Genomic DNA, 14,165 nt, shown 5'->3' with positions numbered 1-14,165 from the left:
CTTAAGAAAGCACCGTGGGCAAGTGTAGCCCCTTTGGAAATCCAACTGACTTGGGTGCAAACTCTAGTTCTGCCCAGCACTCATTGCTTAACCTTTCTGAGGCTCAGTTTCTTCCTCTGTGAAACGGGAATACTGATGCCTACCTCCCGGGGTGCTGTGAGGCCTCAGGCAGGCGTCCATGCTGATCCACCAGGCTCAGTACTCATCCAGCAAACACTAAACAGCAGTATTTTCTCCATGATGATGTGTTCGCCTGCCCTATTAGAGTCTGAGCCTTACTCTTCTCTCTCTTTCCATTCCCCAGCGTCCAGCACCATGCCTGGCACTCCAAGAGCGATGCATCCGTTTCTCAGGTTGTTTGAGTTGCTAGCTGATATTTGCTCACTGGCCCTTGTTGACTGAATGGACTGATGGGCACATAGTCACACTTGTTGACTGAACTTTTCCTACTGATACCCACTGCCTGGCACCTGCCCAGGGCAATCCCTCGTAGCATCTGCCAGGGCCCCCCAACCGCCTGGATAAAGGCAAACAGGAAGAACAGCTCTCTCATTTCCTCAGCCCTGCCTCTGGCCGGCTCTACCTGCCTCTTTCTTGTGCTCTCTGGAACACCCTCATTTCTCTGCACCTCTATCTCACCTCATCACTGTCTCTGCGCCTTGTCAGTGTTGGGACTCAGAAAGCAACACCCCAAAAGGAAGGCCTCAGAAGCAGCCTCAGAAGCAGGAGTTCTTCTCTGACCTTCTTTTGCCCTCTTGTTTCAGTCTCATTCTCCCCTGAGGTTAGCCGTACAAACTAGAATCTTTCTTCCCTGAGGCGGGTCATAGAAACCAGAACCTCCTTTACCCAAAGCCAGCCATAAAACCTAAAAATATTACTCTCACTTTCCCTCTGCCTTTCTGTGTAAAAACTGGCCATAAAAAAATTATCTAGCCTGGGGTGCTGGCTCACACCTGTAATCCCAGCATTTTGGAACGCTGAGGCAGGAGAATCACTTGAGCCCAGCAGTTTGAGACCAGCCTAGGTAACACAGTGACACCTTATCTATAAAAGAAAAAAAGAAAAAAATTAGGCAGGCATGGTGGTGTGCTCCTGTGGTCTCAGCTACTCGGGAGGCTGAGATGGGAGGATCACTTGAGCCCAGGAGGTCAAGGCTGCAGTGAACCGTGACTGAGTCACTGCACTCCAGCCTGGGTGACAGAGGAAGACCTTGTCTCAAAAAAAAGGAAAAGAAAAAGAAAAAGAAATTATCTGATCTACCTTGTTTGACTGTAGGTTATAAGACTCCCATTCCAGAGAAGTTCCTGCCCTCTGCCCAGAAGGAAGGAATGCATGCTCACAGATGCCAAGAAGAATCTAAGCAGACAGGCCCTGCTGGGTTTCCCCTCTCAGTCTATTAGCATTCGATCCCAGTCTTTTTGTCCAATCATATCTCTACACAACTGTTCCTACTTTGTTGAACCCAAGCACAAAAGTGGACATTTTCTCCTGCATCTTTGGGCCTTCATTCTGAAGCCTCTCGTGTATACACACTCAATAAATGTGTATGCCTTTTCTCCTAATAATCTGCCTTTTGTGAATTGATTTTTCAGTGAATCTTCAGGTGGCCAAGGACCTTGGCCCCTGCATCAGCATTGCTGTGCCTGTTTCTCTGTGTGTCTGTGGCTCTGCTCGGTCGCCATGTCTCTGCCCACCTTCGCTGACTCCCTCTCTGTGGCTTCTTCTCCTTGCCACCATCTTTCCCTCCCACAGAACAGCTGCCCTTCCCCTTGCCCATGGCCTCATTGTCCATACTCAAGGCTGTGGGTCTCAATAGCACCTGCACACATTTGTTGCTACCTCTTCATTGTTTTCCTGGTGGCAGACCAGCTTTTCCTCCCTACTCCTCAGGGATTTATTGCAGATGGTTTTTTTTTTATCTCCTCCATCTGGGGTGTCTGTCCTTCCCTTCCTGTCCCTTCCCCCAATCCTAGAACTTCCAGTGGTAGTGAGTTCTAGAAATCAGGGGAAAAATCTCAAGATCAGGGCAGGAGAAAACCTCCAAAGTCCCAAGATCGGATCTTCAGAAGCAGCCTGAGGATCTTCCTTCCATTAAGTGTGGTGCATGCAGAGAAGGGATGGATATGTTAAAACGTGTCACACATACAGGGTGACAGGCTACATGGGAGGAACATGTGCTCAGCCTCCGAAGTCATCAGGAAAGTTCATACACCCTGTGCTGGGGACACATGTACACCATGAGGGCCACTTATTTGAGAGCATATAGGTCTCACCTGTGCAAGGCAAATCCCAGCCTCCCAAAGTGCTGGCATTACAGGTGTGAGCTGCTGCACCAAACAGCTGATCTATGTACTGGAGGGCATGGTGTTTGAGGATGAAGATGTGAATGTTGTGGGAGAGGGAAATGTACAGAGTAGTCAGCCATTTGTCCTGATTAAACAAACTCTTCAATGCCTCCTTGCCTGTTGCATGTGACTCGCAGGGCCTCCCTGCAGGAGGGGATATCGCTTCCCACCCACTGACATCAGGCGTGGCCATGGAACGTCAGGCTTGAGCCAAGGGGGTGTGCACAGAAGTGATGCATGCCACATCTGAACAGAAGTTTCTAGGGTCACATTGCTCTGCCTTTAATCCTTTTCCTCTGCCCCATGAACCGCGTGCTCTAGACAAGGGTTCCTCTTTCAGCCCAGCTACCAGAATGAAAAGACATGAGGAGCAGACCTGGGATCTGACTTGCAGATAATAGGTAAAGTAAGAGTAATATAAACAGGTGTTGTTTGTAAGCCACTGGCACTTGTGGAATTTGGGGATCATTGGTTAGTGCAGCATGACCTAGTGAAAGCTGACTGAAATATTTCATGTAGCCCCATGGCCCTAAGTACTCTCCACATGCTGATGACTTTTTTTTTTTTTTTTTGAGGCAGAATCTTGCTCTGTTACCCAGGCTGTAGTGCAGTGGCACAGTCTCTGCTCACTGCAACCTCCACCTCCTGGGTTCAAGCAATTCTCCTGCCTCAGTCTCCTGAGTAGCTGGAACTACATGCACCCATCACTGTGGCCAGCTAATTTTAGTATTTTTGGTAGAGGCAGAGTTTCACCATGTTGGCCAGGCTAGTCTTGAGCTCCTGACCTCAAATGATCCACCCACCTCAGCGTCCCAGAATGCTGGGATTACAGGCATGAGCCAGAGCACCCGGCCTGATGGGTCTTGTGTGTCTGTCCCCAGGCACATCTTTTTCTCTGAGCTTCAGACCCATCTATCCAACTGTCAATTCCAGTCTTCACTTGGGTATCTAACAGGCAGATCAAACATAACGTTGGCACATAACTCTTGATTTGACTACCAACTATCCTCGTAAATCTGCTCCTCCTCAAATCTTCTCCAAATGACCTGTCAGATTTACCTCCAAAACCCCTAGTCAAAGCCCCATTATTGTCCATCTAGCCTACTGCAACAGCCTCCTAACAGGTCTCCCTACCTCACATACAGCTGCCAGAGTTGTCCTTCTACAGTGTAAATCAGATCACATCATCGAGGTTTTCCATGGCAACTAAAATTAAAAAAAAAAAGTCTCACCAAGGCCAACTGTGCTTGATTTGCTACTAAGTAGATATTTAATGATGATGATAATAATAATAATTGCTTAATTGTATGTCATTTTTACTGGGCCACTAGGTGCCCAGATATTTTGTTAAATGTTATTCTGGGTGTGCCTATGAAGAAGTTCCTGGATGAGATTAACATTCAAATCAGTAAACTGAGTAAAGCAGATTGCCTCTCCAATGTGGTGGGCCTCATCCAATCTGTTGAGGCCTGAATAGGACAAAAAGGTTGAGTAAAGGAGAATTCACACTTTCTCTGCCCTACTGTCTTCAGGCTGGGACACTGGTCTCCTCTGCTGCCATAAGATTCAGTCTGGAAATTAACCATCAGCTCTCCTGACTGCCTCTCTGTGGTTTTTCCTCTCTGCTATCTTCTTTTCCTCCTACGGAAAAGCTGCCTTTCCCCTTGCTGATGGCCTCAAGAACATGGGCCCTCAATGTCACTCAGTAGCCTCTGACCTTTGGACTCAGGCCAGAACTACACTATCAGCTCTCCTGGGTCTCCAGCTTGTCAACTGAAGATCATGGGACCTCTCAGCCTTCATAACCATGTTAACCAATTCCTTATCGTATAATGACATACATATTTATGTGATAAGGAATATATTATACATAAACATATGCTATTGGTTATCTTTATCTGGCGAACTCAGGCTAGTATGATGATGATGGGGAGGAGGAGGAGGAAGAAAGAGAAAGAGAAGGAGGAATGAGTGTGAGTGCTCAGGCCTGTTGGAGATACTCTGTTGATTCAGCTCAGATCTGACAATAAATACCTGTACCATGACTAGTCTAAAACTTAAACCACCTAGTCACCACCAGCTCCTTGAAATTGGCCAAGAGAGGGCCCCATGTTCACAAGCCAAATTTGCCATGTTCACTGCCCCTCCCTTCCTCTCCCTGTCCATGTCCTCTCCATTCTGCATGGTCCTCCCAGATGCCATCCCCTTCTGCTGTATTTCCCAGAGCATAGCTGAGCTCTAGAGTGGTAAGTGAGTCCCTTGACACAGACTATGGATTTTAAGATTCAAGATATTTTTGAGCCATTATGTCACCAGAACAGTGTCCAGAGGCCCTGAGAATTGAAAACAGGGATCCAGGATCCAAGCCCAACCTTAGATGGGGACACTGGGTTCATGTTGAGCAGAGAGGAAATCCTGTGGTTTGAATGTGTCCTCTCCATTATCCAGACATTGGAACTAATCACCAATGTAACAGTATTAATAGGTGGGGCCTTCAGGGGGTGATTAAGCCTTGAGGGTGGAGCCCTCATGAATGGAATTAAGTGCTCCTATAAAAGGGTTTGATGGATGGAATTTGCTCCTCTTGACCTCTGCCTTCTGCCATGTGAGGACACAGCATCTGTCTCTTCTGGAGGTTGCAGCATTCCAGGCGCCATCTTGGAAGCAGAGACCAGGCCCTCACCAGACAACTGAACATGCTGGAACCTTGATCTTGGACTTCCCAGCCTCAAGAGCTGTGAGAAAATACATTTCTCTTCTTTATAAATCATGCAGTCTGTGGGGGTTTTAACTTTAGGTTCAGGGTACATTTGCAGGTTTGTTACATAGGTGAACTTGTGTCAAAAGGGTTTGGTATACAGATTATTTCATCACTTGGGTACTAAACTTAGTACCCAATAGTTAATTTTTCTGACCATCTCTCTCCTCCTACCCTCCACCCTCAAGTAGAAGATCCCAGTGTCTATTGTTCCCCTTTTTGTGCCCATGAGTTCTCATCGTTTAGCTCCCACTTATAAGTGAGAACATGCAGTATTTGGTTTTCTGTTCCTGTGTTAGTTTGCTAAGGAGAATGGCCTCCAGATCCATCCATGCTCTGTGGTATTTTGTGATAGCAGAGTATAAAACAGCTAAGATAGAGAAGCAAAGTCACTTGATTACATTCAGACAACACCACCTTCTGCATCAATCCCTATGCTGGGCATTGTTGGGGGACACACAGGAAACCAAAGACTTCCCTCACTTAGAAGGGAGAGGGTGGAGACACAAGCTTAGCCTCAGGTGCTCTTGGTGTGATGCTGGAGACACTGCTGCCTTCAGAGAGCTCCCAATATGCAAGAGCCTCACAGTTCACCATGGAGGCATTGATCCAAACCCCTTCCCTCTGCCTCATCCATCCCTCAATCCTCGCTCCTTGTTCCAAGCCTGTCTGTGTCGGGCTGCCAATCTGAGGTGACTTGGGGTTTTAGAACATCTCGAGTTGAAAACACACTCCCTCTTCTTCCCATCCCATGGGGCTTTCTGACTCCAGGCCTCAGGGAAACAATGCTCACTGGGACCTCTGTCCCACGCCATGTAGTTTCTGAGATATTTGCTCATCAGGCTAGTGTCCAAGCTAGTTCTGCCCCATGGAGAAGCCTGACTTTTACTCATGATTGTGGAGAAGCATCAAGGGCTCATTCCCATGGTCTACCCTACAAAGAGAAGGAGCACTAATGAGAGAACACAAGTAATCAATCAGCAGGAGAGCTGATTTCTTGTTGCCATTTGTGTTGTCATTATGTCGTCTTCATGGCAGCAAGGTTCTACAGTGGCATTTCTAAGGCTGATGGAAGAACGTGGGGTTGAAACAAAAATACTAGTCTGTGGGGCTCTGAGGCTCCAGGGATTACTGTAGTTTTATTCAGAGTAGCTCCCCTCTTATCAGTTTTATATATTGGGGTTCCATGTGAAATGTTATTTAAAAGTGGTTCTTCCAACTGGACAAAGATTTGAGAACCACTGCTGCTCTGCTTGCTACCATATACAAGTTCTGTGCCATCACTTAAAGTGCATTATGTGACGTGATAGATGTCTGTTGTCAACTTGGTGTCACCATCACATACATCCTGCCACATGCCCTAGTATCTAACTGAGCATGTCTTTTGATTTTATATTCAGTTTGCTTACAGCACGTCTTTCAAATTACAAAAGGAACACATGTTTGATTATAACAACTGAAACATACAATAAAAAGATGATAAATTATAGTACCAGTCCCCACCCATGACCTCTCCTCTGATGTAAGCAGTGTTAATATCCCCTTATGTAACCTTCAAGTGGACACCTATTATGAACAATTTTAGTTGTCTCTAAAATCACTGATGCAAGAATCTGTCATCTACAATAGCAATTGGTATGAGCAAGGCAAGGTATGAATATATATTTCTTGTTTTCATCCACAAGTTAACTAATTTTCAGAGGCTGTCTGGGTTTCCAACAAGGAAGAGCAACCACAGTTGACCAGTGACCATGCAGTCTAAGTGGACCGACAAATGGAAAACCCTGTCTCTGAGGGGGATGCCCACGGTAACAATTAACGTGGGGCTATAGTTCTGGGATCAAGCAAACATTGCATGTATGAGGCTGTGAGCAGTGTTCATGTACCCGGATCTCCAGGTGCTTTTTCAGAAATGGTGAGGGTTTGTGATTACGGTCTGAGTGTAAATCCCATTCTGCCATTTTTTTGGTCAATTCACCTCTCTAAACCTCAGTTCACCCGTTTACACAGGAAAGAAGAATAATACCCAGAAACACAGAAGCCAATTCCACATAGTCCAAGTAGGAAGGGCTTTAATGAAGGGAAATTGAAGCTTCTACAGCTGTTAGAAGACCTGGGAAAGAATCACTGGGGAAGCCACCGCTGAGCACCCAAGGACACCAGTACAGCAGGCATTTCCCAAGGTCTTACCCAAAACCCCTGGGAAGCTCTGCTGGCCTTCTCAGGCTGCAGCAACGAAGCAGGTGAATCTCAAGAAGCTCAAGTGGAAGGTGCTTAACCTCCTGTCTGCCTATTTATCTACCTACCTGCAACTAATTCTGGAGAATCACAGCTTTGCCGCCTTTTCTACTTTCCAAACCTTCCCTACGCACTTCTCTTGGCAGACTCAAACCAGGAGCCATATGACAAAGGCATTCTGGGAAATGTAGGTCTCATCTCCTCTTCCACAAAGCAAGGGACACCTGATGACAAGTGGTGGTGATGCCAGGTGAACAATCAACAACCTAGCACAACCTATTGCATAGGCTTTTTATGAGATTAAATGCAATAATGCAGATAAAGTCTTAACAAAGTGCTTGGTGCACAGTTAATGCTTAATAAGTGGCAGTTATTATAATTTCTTTTTATAATTTTGATTGCAGAAATGGTAGCTTTCCACCTAGCTCAGCACACTCACTCCATTTCGTGCTACAGAATATCCTAGACTTTGGGGTTCCTGTCAAAAGATACATTTCCCATTGCCTCACACCACCCAGCAGGTCCCATCATTTCTTTTTCAGATCTGATTATAATGGCAACATTTGTAAATTGCTGATCCTCTAATTCCCCAGAAGCATGTAACCTGGCTCAATGTATTCAAATCAATTACACAGAAAGACATGAACTAAATTCTCTACTTCTATGTCCTGGTTTTACATTCCATGGCGATTGTACTTGAAATCACCACCAAGAAAAGAGCATTATGCAACAGATGTGTCTTCTTCGTCATATATCAATCAAGGCATGAGGAAACCCAATAATAACCCTATTTATGAACAAGCAGTTGTAACGTCACAATTGCTATCACCAAACATTTCAGAATAATGAGATATTTCCAATGAGAATTAATTTAAAAAGCCCAAAATGCATGCAAACTTACTTCCATGAAACTTAAATTCAAACCATTCCCCGGGTAACCAAATTATACTTGTAAAGAACTCAAATTGATTGGACTTCAAAATTCAAAATTCAATTGTAGAAAATAAAATAGGTTATAAACCACAAAGGCCTTTGCCAAGCCATCCCCTGCTCTGAAGCACAATCCAAATATCACATGGTCACACGTCAGTGCCACCTGCAAAGAAATCCATTTTACAAACAAACCTAGGGTAATAGGACCCAGATCTGTAATGCCTTATCGTGATTAATGATGGACCTACACACTGTTATATCCATGGTCACCAAGAGTAAAGCTAACATTCTTGGAAGCAGTATTACTCTTAAAATTGCAATAATCTCCAGGGGAAATGACCCAATTTAAACTTATTCCCTCTTTAGCTGGAATGTGTTTAACTCTTTTAAACTTGTTCTTTGCTGTTACCTGTGTCCTTCAAAGACATGCCCCCTGTTATTCTACATAACCCTTCACTCAGAAGCCTTCGATTGCAAAAGCAATTTAATCCCCAGTTTACCATGATACTATTAAAGAATAAAATAGTCAGTAGCCCAAACAAATTCTTAGGAAGCCAACACTTTCAATTGGCATTTTTTTTAGACCCTAAATTCGTATGCACAAATATGGATTTGTTCAGTCTGCCAACTCATGTATAGGTGCTGGGTGAATAAGCTAGAGGAGCTCTCTGATGTCAGGGAGCTTACATTCTAGTCAGAAGAGGCAGATACATGAATCAACAAACAAGACCGTTCAGGATGCATATGCACTGATCTGAAAGTCTCTTCACTTCACTTGCCTGGGCTGAGGTGGGACCACAATCTTTGAAGAGCCAAAGAAGGAGAGTTCTCAGAAGAGGTTATAGCAAGTGTGAAGGTCCTGTGGCAAGAAAGAGCTTGCCAGGCTTAGGAGGTGGAAACACATTGCCAAACACAAATACACACACAACATATACACAAACACACACCAAAGACTTTCTACAAGGTTTCATTAAATACTGAGTAGGTACAAAAGATATTTATAAAACATGTCTGCTGTGCAAAGAATAACAATAAAGGGAACATTTGTGTATCCCACCATCCAGTTTAGGAATGAAAGCATGACCATTAAGCATGACCTCCTTGATCTGATCCCCTCTCTTCCTAACCCAGAGAAATGCTAATCTGAATTCTGTGTTTCATTCTCCCACGTTTTTTGTCTTTATGACCTTATATCCTGAACAATATAATGTTCAATATGTTTTTGATCTGTAAGACTAGAATCATGCAGTTATGTAGGTTTGTGTGGCTTGGGGTTTTTGTAGGCAAGTCAAAGCTATGATAAATTTATTTTTGAAATTTTTGAGTGAAGGACTTAATAGTTTTTTAATTAGAATTTGTTATTGAGATAATTATAAATTCATATGCAATTGTGTGTACCATTTATCCAGTTTCCCCCAGTGGTAACTGATATGGATCTGGCTGTGTCCCCACCCAAATCTCATCTTGAATTGCAGCTCCCATAATTCCAATGTGTTGTGGGAGTGACTCAGTGGGAGATAATTGAATCATGGGGGCAGTTTCCCCCATACTGTTCTCATGGTAGTGAATAAGTCTCACAAGGTCTGATGGTTTTATAAGGGGAAACCCCTTTCACTTTGTTCTCATTTCTCTCTTATCTGCCACCATGTAAGACGTGACTTTCACCTTCCACCACGATTGTGAGGCCTCCCCAGCCCCATGAAACTGTAAGCCATTAAACCTCTTTTCCTTTATAAATTACCCAGTCTCAGGTATGTCTTTATCAGCAGCATGAGAACAGACTAATATAACAACATATTAAAAACACTAGTACAATATCATAACCAGGATACTGACATGACACAGCTCACCAATCTTATCCAGATTTCTCCAATATACTTGTATCATTTGTGGTGGATGTGTGTGTTTGTGAGTGGGTGTGTGTGTGTATCCATCACTATCGTCAAGATACCGGCCAGTCCATCACCATGAGGATCCTTCATATTGTGCCTTAATAACCACCTCCCTCCACCCCATCCCATTCTTAACCCTGGACAACCACTAATCCCTTCTCTATCTGTAACATTTGTCATTTCAAAATGTTATACAAATGTAATCATACATATGTAGCCTTTTGGCATTGACGTTTTTCACTCATAATAATTCCCTGAAGATTCATCACAATTGTTTGTAATCAATAGCTTGTTGCTTGTTTATTGCTGAGTAGTATTCCATCCTGTGAATATACCACAGTTTGTCTAACCAGTCACCTGTTGAAAGGCCTCTTCAACCAACAGGGGAATGGTTAAACAAACTGTGGCATATTTGAATGGCAAAATAAACTGTAATATATTTGACTATTACAAATAAAGCTGCTGTGAACACTTCACTATTTCAAATAAAGCTCCCCAGGTTTTTGTGTGGACATAAGTTTTTATTTCCCTGAGATAAACACCTGAGGGTGCTACTGCTGGGTCATAGGCATGCTGGGTTTTATAAATTGCTGCCTTCTGTTTTCTAGGCTAGAATTACAATTTTACATCCCACCAACAATATATGAACAAGCCTATTTCTCTACATCCTTGCCAATGTTAGGTGTTCTTTTTTTTTTTTATTTTAGCAATTCTGATAGATGCATAGTGATATGTTATCATGGTTTTAATTTGCATTACCCTTATGTTGAACATATTTCATGAATTTATTTGCCGTTTGAATAACTTACACTGTGGAATATCTATTCATGTGTTTTGCCCATGTTCTAGCGGATGGCTTGTTTTCTTTTTGCCATTGAGTTTTGAGAGCTCTTTACATAATCGAGATTCTAGTATTTTTCAGATATGTGATTTGAAAATATCTTCTCCTACTCTGTAACTTGTCTATAGCTTGCTTTTTTACTCAAGATTATTGTCCTCAGTTTTATCTATGCAGATGGATTTGTTTTGTCTTGTTGCTGTATCATTTTAATATTGTTTTATATTTTGCTGTATCATTATACTATTGATGGACATCGCTTATTGTTCTGCTTTCACAAGCAATGTTACCAAGGGCTTTCTTGATGTGTCCACTGCTGCACCTATATAAGTTCTCTGAGGTATAGACCTAGTAACATTTCTGGATCACAGGGTATGTGCATTATTAATGTTATTAGACAATGCTAAATTTATGCCAAAGAAATTTCATCACTGCAAACTCCCACTAGCAATGTAAAAGTTCCTATTACTCCATGACTTTGCTAGCACTTGATCTTATCACTTTTTTTTCAATTTTAACAATCTAATGGGTATATAATGATACCTGTTTTATTTTTATTTCACTGGTTACAAACAATCATACAAATAAATACAAATAGTCCCTTTACTTCCCTGGTGAAACTGAATATTCAGTCTAGACATTCAGATTTCCTGTTTGATTAAGTGTTTATTTAAGTTACTTTGCCCATTTTTGTATTGAGTTGTGTATTAGTCCGTTTTCACACTGCTGTGAAGATACTACCTGAGACTGAGTAATTTATAAAGAAAGGGGTTTTAATGCAGTCACAGGGAAAGCCTCAGGAAACTTATAATCATGGCAGAAGACGAAGGGGAAGCAAGGCACATCTTCAAAAGGCAGTAAGAGAGGGAGAGAGAAAGAAGGAGAAAGTGCCACTTATCAAACAACCAGATCTCATGAGCATTCACTCACTGTCACGAGAATAGCATAGGGGAAACCGGCCCCCTTGATCCAATCACCTCCCACCAGGTTCCTCTCTCTGTTGGCAGTGGCCGCTGCCATCATGCAGGCTGCAGCAGGGAGGCACCACCAGGGCTGCACACGCTGTGAAGCAGGCAGGAGCTGGTAACAAGTGGGAGCCCCACCCCTTTTGAGTTGGCAAGGTGGGAGCTCCCTGGGTGCAGCTGTGGCAACCCTCCCAAGCACAGGACCCAAGCGTCTCTGCAGCCTTCATTCTGGGGTGCCTGGGAAGTCCCACCCCACCCTCTGGCCCACAGGCTCAGGAGTGTCTGCTCCTGCTGCCTGGCCTCTCCACTCCTGGCACCCTACTCTGATCTCGGAGCCAGGTTGGGGCATATCCTGGGCATTGGCACAGCCTGGCCAGGTGTGCACATGCTTGGGGCAGCACTGACATGCCAGTGCCCTGCTACCTCGGCCCCCTCCAGAATTTGGGCAAAATGAGTGTGAAAGGGGAAACCAAGGGGGAGGGCTGAGGGTGGCTTGGCACTGGCCTGCAGGTGCCTCTTGGTGCAAGCAGCCTGGGCACCATAGGCACCATGAACAGCAGCAAGAGGCAGACAGGCTCCTGGGCTGAAGGGAGTGGGTCCCCAGTAAGGCTCCACCTTTAGGCCAGGGATGGCCTGAAGGCTGGGGGCTGAGCTGTCAGTCCCGCAGACCAGAGTGGGGACTTGTGGTGCCTTTCAGGCCTGCCCATGGCCACCCATGAACCAATTGGCACACACTTCCTCCCCTTTGACATCCATAAAAGTCTCAGGCTCAGCCAAAGCAGGGTAGAGGATGGAGAGACGATGGGATGACCAACTTCAAAGAGGAGTTATCCTCTCTGCTGAGAGCTGGGAAGATGACAGGAAAACCTACCTGTAGAGAGGAGCAACTTTCTCCAAAGCCTCCTCTCTGTTGAAAGCAGCAGACATCAGGATGACTGGCTGCAGAGAGGAGCTACCCTCTCCAGGGCCTCCTCTCTGTTGAGAGCTGAACCCTTAATGGGACAATCTGCCAGCAGAGAGGAGCCACTGACCCCAGGGCCTCCTCTCTGTTGAGAGCTGAACACTCAACCAGATGACCTGCCTGCAAAGAGGAGCTACCCACTGCAGGTCTCTTCTGAGCTATTCTAACACTCAATAAAGCTCCTCTTCATCTTGTTTACCCTGCAGTTGTCTGCATACCTCATTCTTCCTGGACACAGGACAAGAACTCAGCAAAGGTGCCACCAGCTGGAGAGGTTTCTGGCCAGACAATTGATACCCCAAAGATCCCTTAACACCTCAACACATGGTGATTACAATTCAGATTACATTCAATATGAGATTTGGGTGGAGACACAGCCAAACCATATTAGGTTGTCATTTTCTCATTGGTTTGTAGGAGGTATTTTTGTTTGTTTGTTTAACGTATTCTCAATACTAATCTTTTCCACTTATTTGTGTTGCAAATCTTTTCTTATAGTGTGTGCTTTTTCTTTTTACTTTTTTTAGGGTGTCTTTTGACAAACAAAAGTTTGTAATGTAGTCACATTTTTCAAAACTGTCTGTATGGCTCCTACTTTTGGATTTTAAGAAATCTTTACCTATCCTGAGGTCATAAATGCATGCTGCTTCTCTATTTAAGTATTTAAGAACATAAACTCTTAAGCCAAACTTCCTAGGTTCAAATCGTAGTAATGAAACCTTGACCAACTTATTTAACCTCTTCGTGGCTCAATTTACTCAAATGCAAAGTGGAGATGATATTAGTACCTACATTATATACTTGTTCTGTTGGACTAAATAACCTCTGTTGAAAATTGTCTGGAACATAGTATTACATGCTATCATCATCATCATCATCATCATCACCAAGCTTTAGAATATTGATGTTTACATTTAAATCTTTAGCAATCTAAAATTTATTTTTATATATGGTGTGAGGGGTTAGCCCAACATTTTTTATGATGAATTATCAATTTACCCAATACAGTTTTGTAAATTGAGTCTTTCCTTACTGAACTGCAGTACCAACTCTGTCATAAATGAAGTTTCCACTTGTATTAGGTATTAGGAGCTGTTCTGAGACTTCTGTTTTCTTCCATTGGTCTGTCTATTCCTAAGACGGTGCCACTCTGTTTCAATTTCTGTAGTGTTGTAATACTTTTTGATAAGTTCTCCACCCTCTTCTTCTTTAGCAGATTTTGACTATTCTTTACC

Source organism: Trachypithecus francoisi, unplaced genomic scaffold, assembly GCF_009764315.1.
Source record: "Trachypithecus francoisi isolate TF-2019V2 unplaced genomic scaffold, Tfra_2.0 Lachesis_group12, whole genome shotgun sequence".
In the NCBI taxonomy this organism is placed as follows: Eukaryota; Metazoa; Chordata; class Mammalia; order Primates; family Cercopithecidae; genus Trachypithecus; species Trachypithecus francoisi.
Note: the sequence above shows the minus strand (reverse complement) of the source record.